Here is a 15,354-nt window from a genome sequence, read left to right on the forward strand (position 1 = left end):
GGTGATGCCTCCAAGGAGGGCCCAGCATGCCTGGGGGAGGTGTCGCTCTCATTTAGTTGGAGCCTCTGCCCCAGAGTCCCGTATAGGTCCTTTATAGAGTCAAGAGCTGTAAGGTCAATCTCAAACTCCTCTTTCATCATACCTCAAGTCAGAGAGAGAAGATGCAGCAAGACATCAGACGCACAGGAGATCTGCCACGGAGCACGCGCCGGGAGGCAGGACGGGGCAGGGAATAAGAGCGGAGGAACCAGCGAAACCTCAGTCCCTCAGCCCAGGCACAGGGCAACTGGATCCTGCCACAGACTCACCTGACACTGGCCACTCACTGACCTCTAATCTTGACCACACCCCGGCCTCCGACTGAGCTCTGGCTGTCATCTAATACTGAGACTCTGCCTGCACACTGGCCCTTAATCCCTGACCTGGTAGACAGCTACCAGGAGGGCTATGTGAGGCTTTTGTGCATGAATCTCCCTTGGAGTAAGAGCAGACCGTGCAGCTCGGTGTTCGTGTACCAGCTTGGCTGCTTTCTCCCAGCGCCCGTCAATGCCCCAATTGCCAGCAAAATGCGAACACCTGAAGCTACTCTCTCTGCATATTAATTCAACCAAGTGAATGTTCGTCAGGTAGCCTGGACCTCCCGAGTGCCCACTGCTGTTATTTGCTCTGCAGAACCAGGTAATTTCCTGGCTGAACCATGGTGAGCAGTTGAAAAGCAGTGTCAGCTTCTCCTGCTCTTAATTAAGGCTGGGCTTTTTCTGGGAAATCGCTGATCATTATCCATGAACTTGTAATTTTATGTCTCAGAATTAGAGACTGATGATTAAAGAGAAAACCGAGAGGCGGCAGTGCAGGCCCAGCCTCCGCAGACCGGGGCATTCTTTTCACCTTCGCCATTTATTTCACCGTGACCTTTCCCTGCAGCTTCACTGAGGCTTTCTGAATTGCCAAACCCCCTTTCTTTGGGAAGGGGAGGGCTGTTTCCCCTTGACTGTCCGCAGGGGACAGCTCTCCTGGCTAGTGGGGAGGGAGCAGTGGCCTGAGTGGGTCCCAGGACTTTGTTTGACGAGGACACCAAGTGGCTGGACTGAGAGTTCTCTTCTCTCTGCCTCAGTCTCTCTTGGTCCTAAGTGAGCCTAAGACTGCATCAAAGTCCACTGCTGGGGCAGCTGTCCCCAGTATGAGCTCATGGGGTTCCTTCGGAGCCACACTGCGGGTGGCGGGGTCTCAGCTCTCCCTGGCTCCCAATGCTCAGTTAGAACCCGGAAACCCATGCCTGTCTGTGGGGCAGAACTGGCTGTTTTACCTGCAGGCACTGCACTGTCTTCAGCCACAGCATTTTATGCTGCCTCTCAGTCCGGTGGTTAGGGTGACACATTTTCCTACTTTCAGGGATAGCCTGGGGGGTTAGGCCCTGCCAATCGTCATCTGCGCAGCATCATGACCACGAGGAGCGGCTTGGGAATGGGGAGGTTGAGTGAGACTCAGTCCTGTTGGAAAAGGGAAGCTCTCTTTATGCTGCAGTTGCTAAGCTGGGAGAGAGTAAGCATGTACCTGCCTGAGTGTTCTGTTTGATGACTGGATTTAAAGATCATGCAAGAGGTGACATTCACAGGTGGGTATTGAACGCCTACCATCTATCTGCTTGGTCTTGGGAGAGTATGGGAGACAGAGAGGGAGCTCAAATATTATTGAGAAGAAAGGATAGAATACGTGGAGGAAATCAAAGGGGAATAAATTAGTAGATTGAATGGATTGCCCAGGGAACCTTCCAGGTGGAGGCTGCTGGCTTGTTCAAGCCAGAGGCAGAGTTACAACCACTCAGCTGGCTCTTGGCCCCACAGGTAGGTCCAGTTTCCATCCCCTCCAGCCCTGCTCCCCTCTCTCCATTTACATCGCTAGGGCCCTGCCTGGTTGGTATCTCTGATCACATCTGTCCTGCAGTGGGCAGAGCAGTGAGGGCGAAATCGATAGACCTGAGTCTCCATCTGGGTGGGTCACTACCAAAGGGCTTGGCACAAGTCACATAGCCTGTCCCGGCTTCCATCTCCTGTAACGGCTCTGCTTCCCTCCCTGGGTGGTGGTGAGCATCCAGGGAACCATGGAAACATCTATAAAGGTTACAGTGGACCTGAGGTCTGAGCTCAAGCCCTGCCTGTCAGCTATGCCACCCCACAGAGGCTCTGATACGTGACATATGTCCCTTTCCCAAACACTCAGGCAAGTTGCTGTGAACTCTGGACATGGCTTGGGGCATCCTGAAGAACCTGGGGAATTGTCCCTTTCCTCTTGATCATCACATCACTTCAGGAAGGAAATTTCCAGTCAGATACTGAGTCAATAACTGAGATCAGCAAGAACCTGCCTGGGTCCTCCGTGGTTTTCGACTTATTGAATCCTGAGCAAACTGAGGCCAAGACCCCAAGCACAGCTTTTTCTTGACCCTGCCTCTAGTGTAAGTACTAAAAGAGGCCTCATAGGCAGAACATAGGACAGAGTTGGTCCCTGCTACCATAGTGATGCTGGCCAGAGGAGAGAGGCCAGGAGCAAGCTCTAGCTTAAGCTGGGAGCTGCCCCAAGTCTTGGACCTCTTCGCCCAAGTCCCTGCTTGTGTCTTGTTCTGAAGGCCTAGTCTCTCAACTGGGACTCAGGCCACATTCCACCGGCAGGCTCAGCCCCTCTGAAGGCTCCAGGCTCAATCCTGGGCACAGCCACAGGAGTTTTAACGCTTTTGTCCCCTGTCCTGGGATGCAGGGTCAGGGTGTTCTTTGCGGTCCAGTTCTGCCCTCATGTGTCACTTCCCATCTGGGTCTTCCTCATGCACGACGGAGTCATGCGGTGATTTGGATGCATAAATGATGGATGTATACATCGGTGGGCACATGCACAGATGGGTGCATTTTGGCAATGATGGGCTCGACTCGCAGCCCCGGCAGCCCCTCTCTGTCACACTTCAATGTATTGCCCTAGCATCTCCCCACAGCCGGCCTGTTCCAGGCCCCTGCCCACCTGCCTGTACCTTTGCCTGGTGCCTCTATTCAGCTGCCTAGGGTGTGCTGGTAGGTCTGACTGGTTTCTGGTCCTCAAATTTGGCCTGTCCTGTGACAGGCACCTCCACTCCATGAGTGACGGGACCACTCATGGTCAAAGCCGGAGACATGCCTGGATTAGGGCCACACGTGGAGCAATGTCTTACAATGTTGGAAGAGTCAGCCCAGGGCCCACCCCCCCATTCCCCATTTCACTCTCCAGATGGGCAAGCTCCTTGCCTCTGACAACTTGCTTTGCTTTTTCCTTTATGAAAAAATAATCAAAGCCCAAATGTGGCTGGCGGAGCTTCTGAAAGTCAATATAAAGGAAGCAAAGGAAAGGAGCCAGCTGAGAGGGAGATAATGCTCAATGCCTCTGGCTGAGGGGGCCAAATCAAAACAAATCTTTAAAGAGCAGAACCTGGAGGCTAGTACCAGAGGGAACAGAAGCCTCGGAGACAGACAGCCCGGCCGGGCTCGGCTGCTCACGGGGCTGGGACGCGCACCCCGGCTCCTGCTCCTCCCGCCTCTCCCCCAGCAGCCTGGCTGCTGAGGCAACGGGCCCTGGGACCTCAGGCCCCTGATCTTCTCTTTCTGGGAACCCGAGGCCAGGGCTTTGGGAAGACACAGTGCACAGCCTGCAAGACCCTCCCCTGGTGAAGCGGGCAGCTCAGGGGTCTTGCATTCCCGAGGTTTCTGAGGGGTATTTCTGGGTCAAGCCCACATTGCTGTGAAATAGCCTGATGTGCCTGTTAGCCACCCGTCTCTTTGGTTCTCCATTAAACCACTCCTGTCTGAGAGTTGCATCCGAGGAGCCACAGTGCCTGTGCTCCGCTCCCCCAGGCTGCTCCTGCATGCAGCCCCGCGGCATCGTCCTGGAGCACACACGTGAGATGCTGCCACTCCTCTGGCTGAGTGGTCTAAGGTGGAGTCAAGGCCCCTCCAGCCCCCCCCCCCCACCGCCGGTCGCTGACGGGGCAGAGGACACATCCCTTAGGGCCCTGGGCGATTTGGCCCTGCCCTGGCTCTCCCCGGGATAGGCTACATATACCTCAGCTGTAGTTTCTTTATTTTTATTTTATCTTATTATCTTTCTTTTATTTTTTTAAACATTTATTTATTGAGTTTAAAGAATAGAGAGAAGGGGGGAGAGAGAAAAACATTGATTTGTTGTTCCACTTCACTATGCACTCGTTGGTTGAGCCTGCAAACTTGGCATTTTGTGACGATGCTCTAACCAACTGAACTACCCAGCCAGGGCCTCTTATTATCTTATTTTATGAGGTACAAATTGCATAACATAAAATTAACCACAAACTATTTTAAAATGTACAATTCAGTGACACTTAGTACATTCACAATGTTGTGCAATCATCACCACTGTCTGGTTCCAAGACATTTTTATTGCCCCTGAAAGGAAACCCTGTACCTGTTAGAAGTCACTCCTCATTCCTCCCTCCACCCAGCCCCTGGAAACTATGAACCTGCGTTGTGTCTATATGGATTTACCTATTCTGGATATTTCATATAAAGGGAAGCATATAATAATGTGACGTTTTGCATCTGGCCTCTGTCATATAGCTTAGTATTTTGAGGTTGATTCACATCAGAGCATGTGTCAACACTTCATTTCTTTTTTGTGGCCAGATGATGATAGCCCATCATATGTGCATGTCAGATTCTGTTTATTAATTCATCCACTGAGGGACACTTGGGACCACATTTTGATTGTTGTGAGTAGTGTTGCTATGAATATCTGCACAAAGGATTTGTTTGAATCCCCATTTTTAGTTCTTCTGGGGTATATACCTAGGTGCAGAATTGCTGGGTCCCCCGGTCGTTCTGTGTTTTGAGGAATCACCTTGGCTGTGGTTTCTTAATGTTCTTTGGACCCACTGTGCCCTTTGACCTCCCTGTGCCTTCCCATGAGCCATTCCTCCTGCATGTTATGTTTGTTCTCCCTTCTTCACCTGACAAACAGGGTGTTCTTTGCACACAGGGATCCTATCTGTGTCAAGTTCACCTCTCTAGTGCCCAGGCAGGTGTTTGTGATCTTTTTTCATGAAGAATGAGTGAATGGGGGTCCGTGTATCAAGCACAGGGTTGAGCTCTCTGGGGTCTTCAACACAGAGATTCTGGGAGCCTGTGGCTGGGCTGTTGGGGACCCAGAGGGCCCTGGAATTGCCTCTCCTGGGCCCTGGGCACCGCTAACATTTGTTTTCCTTTCTCTCGGTATGCAATGGCTGGCTGCTGGTTCTGTGCTGGCCTTGTCATGCTTCATTAGGGCTGCTTTTGTTGCTATGTGCTGAGGTTTTCACTGTTGCTAGGTTGTCTTTTGTTTCATATATACCTCACCATTTTTTCCCCTGGCAAATAATCAGCACCCAATTAATTCTGAATTTCTCATTGTTTGCTCCAGCTGTCGAGCTCCTTGCATGAGCAAAGAATGATTGTTCAATGTTTTCTCTGTAATGAACTGTGAGAGTCTTTGGGGTCACCCCTAGTTTTGAGAAGAAGAGCAAGTGTGAGAGATAGAGACAGACACAGAGATGCATGGAGAGACTGAGACACAGAGACAAAGTGAAAAAGAAAGAGGGGAACGGAGAGACACAGAGGGAGGAAGAGAGATATAGAGAAAAAGGCAGAGGCACCCACAAACCCAAAGACAAAAGATCTGGAAACAGACACACATGTGCATCAAAGTCATGGTCAGAGATGGACATGCAGAGATGTACGGAGAGAAACACACTTGCAAAGACACAGAAAGAGAGAGACATCACCCAACACACACAGACCCACAGGGGAAAAAAAAACACAATAAGATTTACAGAAACATGAAAGAGAGAAAGAGGTAGAGACACTCAGAGACAGTGAGAGAGAGACAGAGAGAGACGCTGATTGAGTCTCTGTGGCACAACAATCACAAGAACTGACATTACTGAGTATCCACCGCGTGCCTGATGCAGTAACAGGAACAACTCAGCCATAGCCTCCTTTAGCCCTCGCAGCCTCCCTGGGACATAGGCACCATTAGCTTTCCCATTCTCCAGGCAGGGAAACTGAGGCTCAGGACAGTGAGATAACATACGCAGGGCCACACAGCTAGCGAAAGGCAGAACGAAGTTTTGAACTTAGGCTTCTCTGCCTCCAAAGCCCAGGTTCTGAACTCGTATACTCCACTGCTCCCCAGAAGGCCTGCATTTGGGTATGAGTTCTGCTATTCAATAGCTGCGCAGACACAGCAAGTCCCTTTGCTCTCTAGGCCAGACCGCTGGGGGCTGCAGTGTGGCTGCCTAGGTTCCCAGGGACCCCCACGTGCTCACCTCCTCTCTGAGTTCCCACCTAGGGGCTCCCAGAAGGCGTCCCCAAGATTCTGTTTCTGGGAGTCCCCACGCCTCCTACTTCCCTATGGGCAGTCCCTGCATATTATTCAGAAACTCACTGTCACCCTCTCCCCTACTCTCTTCACAAGACTTTATTATTATTATTATTATCATTATCATCATCATCATCCCCTGAGACCATTTTTTTCATTGCTTTTTGCACAGGGAGGAAGGGAGAGAGAGAGAGAGAGAAACATTATGTGACAGAAACATCGGTTGGTTGCCTTCTCATACATGCACTGGCTGGGGATCATATCCACAACCTGGGTATGTGCTCTGACCAGGAATCAAACTCATGACCTTTTGGTCTACACAGCAACTCTCCAACCAACTGAGCCACACCGGACAGGGCAAGACTTTCATTATTGTGTCAGGTTGCCTGTTGCCTTGAGCAGAGAAAGATATGAGAGGTTCATTCCTGAGAACCAGGAATGTGTTGGCCATGGGAAGATGAGGGCTGTTTGAGCCCAGATGTGTAGCGGGGAGGAGACGGCTCCAGGCTTGGGTAAGACACGTGAGCGAGGGCATGGAGCCCCGTTAGGTAAGCCACCTGTCTGCTCCCGGTGCACAGTGGGTGTCCAAGGGACAGGGGATGAACCCCTTTCTGCTTCTGCATGGGTGTGACTTTGCTTCCGCCATGCAGAAATGGATGTTTGGTGTGTCACTATCTAACATACAATGTATTTTACTGAATTACCTGCTTTGTCTGTCTCCCTCTGTACAATATAAGCTCCACAAGGTTATGGACTTCTGCCTGTTTTTCTTTTCTTTTCTTTTTTTAACTCCTGAATCATCTGGGTCTGGTGTATATAATAACTACTCCATAAATAGTTGTCGTATGAATGGATGCACACTATAATGATCCTCAGACCCTCAGCATTTCCAGAGTTTGCTTTCCTCTGGCCAAGGCTGGGTGGGGAGTCTGTGGAAGCTGAAGGTCCCACACAGTCTCATTTAAAAAACAAAAACAAACCAAAAAACAACAACAGCAACAACAAAAAATCACTTAGAGAAGCTGTGGTGAGCTTTGAGCCACGATGTTCGGTTTGTTTGTGTGTTAGAAGGCTGGCGCTGGCGGCTGCGTGGAGGGCAGCGTGCAGGTGATGGCGAAGGCTGGGGCGCTGAGCAGGGGAGCGCGCTGTGACCCGACAGCGGAGGCCCGGGCGCCTGCCGAAGTGCTGTTAAAGTGGGGAAATGCCGCAGTCTTCAAAAACAAGATCAAGTTCACCAACTTTTTTTTTTTTTTTTTTAAGTTAAAGCTCTTGCTTGCTTGACTGGTTTTTCCAAACTCCCAGAGCTCCCAGGAAAGTCAGTGAATATGGCATTATTGTCATTTGGGGAACAGTAAACCTTTGAAAAATGCCTCTTGCGTTCTGGATTTATAGAGACCATTTGAACGGTGGTGAGTTTTGAAGAGCACTTCGAAACATAGTGTTTTGATTTTCTCAATAATTTCCTGAGGATCATTAAAAATGGAAACTCAAGAGCTGGGACGGCTATTTCCCACAGGCTGCGTGCTTGTCCAGCAGCATGATTTATCTGGCACTTCAGTAAGGACTCAGGGACCAGAAAAAGGTGTCCACTCAGCAGTTCTGAGGCAGCTCACTCCTGCGGCCACGGGTCTGCCCAGGTCCAAAGGCCAAAAAGTCGGAGCGAGAGCCTGTCTCAAAGCGGGACAGGCTGTGGTTCCTCTGGCCGCCGGCTGGGTCCTGGGTCTTTCACTCCTGGGGCTGAGCCCCTCCCACCCCCTCCCCACCTCCTACCATTGCACAGAGCCAAATCAGGCCCGGTGGCCTTCAAGCACCCACTGATCCTGGAATATTTGGGTATTTGGGGTTCAACCGCCAACTCATCATTTTAGTCCAGATCTTTCTTGTCAGTGTCCCACATGTTGGCTGGAGAATCTGGAAGTAGGTGGGCTTGGCCAATGTCAGGGTCTGGGATGGGACAGACTAGGGTGGGATAGGAGAGAGTGGAGAGAGAACCAAGTTGCTTGCTTGCTCCCCCACCACTTTTTTCTTCTCGAAGGAAGGCTAGGAAGGGCCCGATGGAATCCGTGACTTTGATAACAGGTGCTCATGGACAAGTAGTGGGTACCTGGCTGGGATCTTGGCCATGGCCATCTCTAGGACACTGGCTGGGCATTTTATTTGCAAGAGGAAAGGAAACCTGAACTCTCCAGCAGGGTCCACACACACATCCTGTGCAAAGTGTGCCTTCCCCCTCAAAAGCACGTGGCCCAAACCCACTCGTACAGCTCATGGGATCCTCTTCCGGGCTTTCCAGGACCCGCCCCAGCAGAGCCAGCGACCCCGCCCACCCTCTGTACAGCCCACGGCACACTGCGGCTCTGCGTGGGTCTGTCTGCCTTCCCAAGGAGGCTGGAGGGTGTGGGAAGGTCTCACTCATTCTCACAGCTCCAGAGCCCAGTGCAGGGCCAGGTGCATAGTGAGTGGTGGCTGAATTATATTAACCTGTCTGGACTTGGACCCACAGACCTGAGTTTGAATCTTTCCTCTGTTATTTGTTAGTTCTCAGACCTTGGATGAATCACCGGGCAAACCCTCTGGCAGGTTTCCTGACCTCCCTACTTAACCTGGTAGAGGTCGAGTAGATGGTGTGTTGGAATGGGCTCTTTAAACTGAAGAACACCATCCAGATAATACTTAAGACAATGTCAGATACAGCTCTAAGCACTTGCCATATATTAATTCTCTAAATTCTCACACTAACCGTATGAGCTAGGTACTGTTAATATCTTCCCATCCTACAGATGAGGAAACTGAGGCTCAGAGAGTAAAGTCCCTTACCTTTTTAGGTCACACAGCTAAAAAATGGCACCACTAGGATTTGAACCCAGATAAAATGGCTCCAGAGTCTATACACTTAACTATAAATAAGCCTTTCTAAGGAAGTTGCTATTTATCGCACCTACTATGTGCCAAACACTTTATTTCAATTAATCCCCACAGAAACTCTACCAGGTATTATTTATCCCATATGAGAGATGAGGAAATCCAGCCTCAGAGAGGTTTAAGTAACTTGTCCGAGGCCACACGACTAGTAAGTGGCAGAGCTGGGGCTCTAGCTGACGAGATTCTTCTATTGCCCTCCCCTCCCTCACTTCTTTAATTTCACTGTGGGAGACACTAAAGCACAGGAAACAGAAATATCTTCCCAAAGCCACATGGCCGATTGGTGGTAGAGCTGGGAAGTAAACTCAGCCTCAGTTAACCATTGCTTTGTAACAACAATCTCTTGCCAAACCTTAGAGGCATGAAACTGCCATGCCTTTTAACTGCTCATAATTCAGAAACTGCAAGGCCTCTGCTGGTCTGGTGCAGGGCCGACATGGGCTTCCCTTGCACTGAATTCTATCGGTCAAAGCAAGTCGCAGGCCAGTGGGGATTCAAGGGGAGGAAATGCCAGCACTGCCTTCCCAAGCGAGGACTGCAAGGGCACGTTGCAAAAGTGGGCAGACAGGGTGGGCCAGCCTTAAGAAGGACCTTCCCGGTGCTCTCTGACACCCAGCCCGGCACTCTGTCCCACCCTGTGCAGTCTGAGCGTTTCCTTGCCTCTTCAGCCCACGTCTGGTGTGGCAAGTCATTGGGCTAGATGCCCTGGTTTCCTGTGGCATGATCTTTTTCCCTCGAGAAGTCAGTGAGTACAGAGCTCGGGAAACCCTCATTCTCCTGCAACTTGTCTCTCCCTTCCCAGTCCCTTGGGTGATGGCCATGCCTCGCCTTGGGTGTTCTGTGGATTTGGGCCACCTTGGTCTCTGTCCTCTGCGTAGCTGGCCTGGGAGGGCACTGCCAGTTCTGATACCATGCTCCGGGGTAAACTAGCTTCCCCCACGGGCCTCTGACTCATTTTCTGGTCCTTGCTTCCCAGCCCTACATAAAGGGTGCTTCCTCTGAAGTGAGGTACCCTGGCAAACCTCCAAGGGCCCCAAATACCAGAATATCCCCAGCTAAGTGGGAAGAGCTGCACCTGGAAGCACCAGAGATGAGCTGAGTGTTCAGGGTAACTGAGAAAATGACAAATCTTGATTTGCTTTTGTTTTTAAGGCTGAGAGAGGCTGCTGGGGATGGCCCACAGCCGAGCTGGCACCTTGCACTGAGTTCAAGTCAGTAAAACTTTACTGAGTGCTGACCACAGGCCATCTAGGTGGCCCACAGACAGGTGCAAAGGTGCGCACCAAATGACAGAGACTGTGTTTCAGGAAGGGTTTGCACCATGTGGTGGGGGCAGGGTGCTGTTTTAAGGGTGGAGGATGAGGGGAGAAATCATGTCAAAAATTAACCATCATGCACCACAAAATGGGGGAAGCAATTCTATTTCTGAGCCTAAGAGAATTGCAGGCAAGCTCTCTAAGAAATATTTATACAGCCACGTTTGGAGCAGCATTATTCACAACAGCCAAAAGGTGGAAGCAACCCGAGGATGAATGAGGTTATACATACAGCGGAATATCCTAATAACACTATGCTAAGTGAAATAAGCCAGTCACAAAAGAACAAATGCTGTATGAGGCCACTTACAGGAGGTACCTAGAGTCGTCACAATCGTAGAGACAGGGAGTAGAACGGTGGTTGCCGGGGGCTGGGGGTGGGTAACGGGGAGTTCGTGTTTAATGGGGACAGGGTGTCGGTTTGGGACGATGAGAAGGCCCTGGAGATGGACAGCAGGGACGGTCGCACGCTGCTGTGACTGTGCTTAATGCCACTGAGCTGTGCGCCTACACATGAGGGAGATAATATATTTTATGTTCTGGGTAATTTATCACAATTTTTAAAGCAACAGGAAGGAGGCCCTGGACAGAGGAAGGGCTGCGCACGGAGAGGAAGTAAGACAGGCAGGTGCAGACCGAGGCCGAGTTCACGCTCCCAACGGTGAACCCGGAGGTGCTGAGGGCCTTGTAAAACACTGTTTAAAGTAGAATATTTTTTCCTCAGGAGAAAGAGAAAGCAGGAACCAGAGATATTCTTTAGCTTAACTTCGGATATAGAGCATTAAACTGTGAAGAGTATATAAATACCTTTTCTGGAAATATCGACATGTAAGTATGTTTCTGAGTAAGTCGAGCAATAATAATCAATCCCCACCTTTCCCCGCTGGGTTCGCGCCCATGGGGTGCGTCCCCTTCCGGGCGCCCCACACCGAGATGCCCTTTCACTCGGGGCCTGGACTCACATCCCGTTGCTCTACCCGGAGCCTCACCACGATGGGGCAGGAGGCCCGAATTTAAGGTCTCTGCCTTCAGCACGGTGGCTTATAGCTGGTGTGTTTCCTCTGGTAGCGGCCGCATCAGGCTTTCTTCATCCAGAAGTTTCCATTTAAAGAGTAAAAAAGAAAGCACCTTGGCAGTAGAGGAGTTCCTGAAATGAGGTGTCCAAGCCCCAGGAAGGGGGGACTTTTTCGATCTGTCCTGCCATCGTGCGGTGTTTCTTATCTGCCAGCTCAGACCCCCAAAATGTGTTGGACAATTTAAACCATCACTTCATTTCAAAAAGCATTAAAGGGTGGTGCATAAATTGAGAAGTGGGTGGATAAGCAAACCGTAGGAGCCGAAAGGAGTGCAGATTGTCTGAGCAGAGTGACCGAGGTTTGGGGGAAGGAGAGGGGGAAAAAGGAAGTGGACCAGCGGCTGTTCACCATGTATTACATGTTGAAACCCTAGTAGGCGCTTTGCATACCTCAGTCATTTACGTTCTAAAACTATCTTGCAAGTTAGGAAATACTAGTCTTGTAAAACCTTTGAAACTGAGGCCCAAAGTCTAAACTGTTAGTTGGAGAATGAAGACTTAAAATCGGTCTGGACGACTCCCAGTCACTGTTTGCTCACTCCACTCCATTCACGCTGCTTTCGCTGTGGACTTGAACATGGGAGCTCCCGGCAGCCACCGAAGGTTCTGAGCAGGGACGAAGAGGTTGGAAAAGAAGCTTCCGGCCGTGGGGTGGCCGATGGGTGGCTGACCAATGGGGTAGGGGGCGTCCGGAGGCCGACTGCGTAAAAAATGATGCCTGGCATAGGGTAGAGGGAGAGCAGGAAACGGGGCGGGGGTGGGGGGATGTGTTAACCATATGCACGTATGTAATTTAGTTCTCAAAAACCACACTTGGAAGTAGGAATTATTATTGCCGTTGTATAGATAAGGACATCAGAGTAACTAGGCCACAGTCCAGGAGCCAGTTCACAGCCAGGGTGTGAGCTCAGCTCTATCTAACTCCTGAGCTCCTGCAAGTCCCTCACTTTCACACGGGACAGCACTCACGTGGACCCCCAGGCTTGATCTGGGTGCCTGGAGAAAGGCCAGGCAGAGGAGCTTTGCAGCCGAAGCCCTGGTGGTGGAGCCCTGCTCTGTGAGAGAGAAGTCAGTCAGGAGGAGCAGGTCTGGAGCCAGCAGGGCATCCCAGTGGCGGCCCAAGCCAGCGGTGGGACCCTCAGGATGTTTGGGTCCTGGAGCCTGGAGATGACTTGTAGGGGTGAGAGTCCTCAGGGTAAACCTGGTGTCCAAAACAAAGGGAGTGAGGAGATGAGAAAGGGAAGAGAGGAGAGAGAGGGAAGGCAGAGGAGAGAGAGCAGATGAGAGAAGAGGCCAGAGAAATGCTGCAAGGGACGCAGGGAGGCCGCTGCGCAGGTCTGTGAGGAGGAGGGAGATGTGAGAAGGAGGCTGAGGGTGGAGGCCAGTGAGGTGCCGGTGCCTGAGGTGGGGAGGAGGCGGGGAGAAGGAGCAGGGGGGTCAGGCCAGGAAAGGGTGAGAGACGACTGTGTTGTCGGTCACATGCTGCTGAGAGGGGAGGAGGAGGAGGCAGAGCGGAGGCCTCCAGTCGACCACAGGGGGCTGTGGGGTCCGTGACCTTGGAGAGCCAGTCAGGAAGGTAGACTGTGGTCCTGGGCAAATGCCTGGGGCAGGGACCCTACTGGAGCTTCCCCTGGGCGTCTTCCGTGAAGACTCAAACCAGGACGCTATAGACAACGTCTTTACCTGCAAGTAATTTTTGCTGTTAACCCACGCGGCTGTGCCTGGTAATTATAGGGTGAAAGGAATTAAGAAAGACAGACATACTTTCTCCCCATCAGAGCCTGACTGTTTCTCAGCTCCATCTCCTTCTCACACTGGCAGCCTGGCTCTCTGCCTTTACAGGTGCCACTTTGATTTCAGTCACGTAGGAAAGGAATTTGAAACAAGTTCAAAGTGATTAAAGAGAGAAAGCTATTGCAAATTTTGGGCTAAATGCAATAATTGCATTAACTGTTTATGGCCGGGGGCTTTCAGGTGGGCAACCCTGTGTGAGCTGGGGGGAGGGGGGGGAGCTGGGCTGGGCTGGGGCAGGGCAAGGCAGTGGTGGTGGAGGCGGCGATGTCATTGCAGGTGCAGGTGGGGTGGGCCTGGCTAATCATAACATTATAATTACTACAATAACAATTATTATTATTATTATTATTATTATTACAGCTACTGTTTGTTGAGCATTCACCATTCACCCAATGTTCTCCTTTGAACTTCCACTAAAGCCCTGTGATGTGAATTATGATCCTCAATACAAGGAAACTGAGGTCCAGAGAAGCTTAGTCTCTTGTTTATGATACATACCTGCGAATCAGCAGAATTCGGGTGTGGACTCAGCCCTGCCCGGTTACAGAAACTGCTCGGCTGCTCTCTGTGGCCTCCCGAGACGTCCCTTTTTCGTGTTTAGCGAAATAGACCCGGATGGGGCCGGGGGGTGGGGGCTGCCTGGCTAACCATCTCTCCGACACCCCCGGACATGGGGGATTGGTGTGGCGCATCCCTCTGTGGGGACACTGCTCTGACATGTCATGCAGAGGAAAGATGGGGACAGTTTACAGAATAAAGAGCCAGGTGACGGGTCCAAGAGGAGGATCCAGAAGAGCATGTGGGATGTGGCTCCAGCCTCCTCCCCGTGGGATGGGACCCCGCCATGGCCACGGGGATGGCACCTCGCCCTCCGCAAGCTGAGCTCTGGCTGTGGGCAGGGCCTGTCCGCTCCCCCGTGTCCTCCCACACCGGGGCGAAACCGCACATCTTCCTCCGTCACTGACACGTCCAAGCGCTGTTTTCTGGAACAAGCAGGAGTCAGGGGTGTCTTCATAAAGCAGCACCAGCTTTCCCTCTTTAACCCCACTCAGTGGGCCAGCTCCCCTGCTTCTGAGGAGACCCAGGAGGCCCCACCCATCTCTGTTTAACTTGGATCCTAAGATGTCCCTGGTCACCTTTGCCCCCAGGCCAGCCTCCATTCAGGGACTAGAATGTCCAGTCTGGGGTAACACGCAAAGCTCCAAACTGCATTTAACAATCATCATGAGAAAGGGGAGTTGGGAGAGATTATTCTCCTTTGCTCTCTGTATCAGCTTCCAATCGCTGCTATAACATTACCACCGACATAATGGTTTAAACCGGCACAACTTCACGATCTTACAGCTCAGAACTCTAACACGGGTCAGCAGACTGCACCCCTGGCCCCTGGCGGGGGCGCTAGTGAGAAGCAATTCCTGCCTTCTCCAGTTTCTAGGGCCTGCCCATATAATCGTGGTCCACGTCACTCCGGCCTCTGCTGCCACCGTCACGTCGCCTGCTCTCCAGGGCACGTTTTCCTGGCGGCGATTCCTAATTTTAGCATCGTTTGCAATGTGAATAGACTGAGATTTTTCTAAATCATTTCTCTTAACAATTCTTTGCTCAATTTCTCTCTCATTTTACTAGAAGCAGCAAAAAGGTACAAGGCTGCACTTTCAACCATAGGCTTGCATAGGCACATGCAAGTTCATTGCTTACAAGTTCTGCTTCCCACACAACCGCAAACACAATTCAGCCACCATTTCTGCCACTGTGTAGCAAAGATCCCTTTTCCCCCAGGGTCCAATAACATGCCCCTCCTTTGCCCTCAACAGAAGGATCCTTAGTGTTCGTATTTCTGCC

This window comes from Pteronotus mesoamericanus, unplaced genomic scaffold, assembly GCF_021234165.1.
Source record: "Pteronotus mesoamericanus isolate MK-2021 breed Mesoamerican mustached bat unplaced genomic scaffold, CSHL_Meso_final contig_317, whole genome shotgun sequence".
Classification (NCBI taxonomy): domain Eukaryota; kingdom Metazoa; phylum Chordata; class Mammalia; order Chiroptera; family Mormoopidae; genus Pteronotus; species Pteronotus mesoamericanus.